We start from the raw sequence: 2113 nt of genomic DNA, 5'->3' as shown, positions 1-2113 counted from the left end.
CGTGGCCCAAAGCACTCTGTCTTCCAGTATTACCACCGGATACATACATGCCACAAACACATAACTGGGTGAACCTTTTCAAATTGTGACTCAGCTTTGCTAGAGTCCCCAATTAGAGGTGTCTAGGGTTCTTAAGCACACTCTTTTTGCCTTGGATCACAACTTTATTATTTCTTTTTCTCTCTTTTTTTTCGCATATACTATCTTTTTTTTGTATTCACTGCTTTTTCTTGCTTCAAGAATCATTTTTATGATTTTTCAGATCCTCAGTAACATGTCTCCTTTTTCATCATTCTTTCAAGAGCCAACATTCATGAATAACAAATTTAAAAGACATATGCACTGTTTAAGCATACATTCAGAAATCAAAAATATTGCCACCACATCAAAATATTTAATCTGTTATAAAATTTGAAATTCATGCAATTCTTCTCTTTTTCAATTAAGAACATTTTTTATTTAAGAAAGGTGATGGATTCATAGGACATTCATAGCTTTAAGGCATAGATACTAAGACACTAATGATCATAAGACACAAACATAGATAGACATAAGCATAAAAAATTTGAAAAACAGAGAAATAAAGGACAAGGAAATTAAAGAACGGGTCCACCTTAGTGATGGTGGCTTGTTCTTCCTCTTGAAGATCTTATGGAGTGCTTGAGCTCCTCAATGTCTCTTCCTTGCCTTTGTTGCTCCTCTCTCATGACTCTTTGGTCTTCTTTAATCTCATGGAGGAGAATGGAGTGTTCTTGGTGCTCCACCCTTAGTTGTCCCATGTTAGAACTCAACTCTCCTAGGGAGGTGTTGATTTGCTCCCAAAAGTTTTGTGGAGAAAAGTGCATCCCTTGAGGCATCTCAGGGATTTCATGATGAGTGGGATCTCTTGTTTGCTCCATCCTTTTCTTAGTGATGGGCTTGTCCTTATCAATGAGGGTGTCTCCCTCTATGTCAATCCCCCGACTGAATAACAGAGGTGACAAATGAGATGAGGGAAGGCTAACCTTGCCAAGGTAGAGGACTTGTCCGCCACCTTATAAAGTTCTTGGGCTATAGCCTCATGAACTTCTACTTCCTCTCCAATCATGATGCTATGAATCATGATAGCCCGATCTATAGTAACTTCAGACCGGTTGCTAGTGGGAATGATTGAGCGTTGGATAAACTCCAACCATCCTCTAGCCACGGGCTTGAGGTCATGCATTCTCAGTTGAACCGGCTTCCCTCTTGAATCTCTCTTCCATTGAGTGCCCTCTTCACAAATGTCTATGAGGACTTGGTCCAACCTTTGATCAAATTAAAGTTGACCCTTCTAGTGTAAGGGTGTTCATCTCCTTGCATCATGGGCAAGTTGAACGCCAACCTTACATTTTCCGGACTAAAATCTAAGCATTTCCCCCGAACCATTGTAAGCCAATTCTTTGGGTCTGGGTTCACACTTTGATCATGGTTCTTGGTGATCCATGCATCGGCATAGAACTCTTGAACCATTAAGATTCCGACTTGTTGAATGGGGTTGGTAAGGACTTCCCAACCTCTGATTCCGACTTGTTGAATGGGGTTGGTAAGAACTTCCGAACCTCTTCTTCGGATCTCATCTCAGATCTCCGGATATTCACTCTTTTTGAGTTTGAAAGGGACCTCGGGGATCACCTTCTTTATGGCCACAACTTCATAGAAGTGGTCTTGATGCACCCTTGAGATGAATCTCTCCATCTCCCATGACTCGGAGGTGGAAGCTTTTGCCTTCCCTTTCCTCTTTCTAGAGGTTTCTCCGGCCTTAGGTGCCATAAATGGTTATAGAAAAACAAAAAGCAATGCTTTTACCACACCAAACTTAGAAAGTTTACTCGTCCTCGAGCAAAAGAAGAAAGAAGAAAGTAGAAAAAGAAGAAATAGAGGAAATGGAGGTGGCTTTGTGGTTCGGCCAAGGGGGAGAAGTGGTGTTTAGGTTGTGTGAAAATGAAGGAGTGAAGATGGGTTTATATAGGAGTGGAGAGGGGGTGTATGGTTCGGCCATGTATGGGTGGGTTTGGAAGGGAAAGTGGTTTGAATTTGAATGGTGAGGTAGGTGAGGTTTTATGAAGGATGGATGTGAGTGATGAAGAGAATA

The sequence above is a fragment of the Arachis duranensis genome, chromosome 5 (assembly GCF_000817695.3).
Source record: "Arachis duranensis cultivar V14167 chromosome 5, aradu.V14167.gnm2.J7QH, whole genome shotgun sequence".
Lineage (NCBI taxonomy): Eukaryota > Viridiplantae > Streptophyta > Magnoliopsida > Fabales > Fabaceae > Arachis > Arachis duranensis.
Note: the sequence above shows the minus strand (reverse complement) of the source record.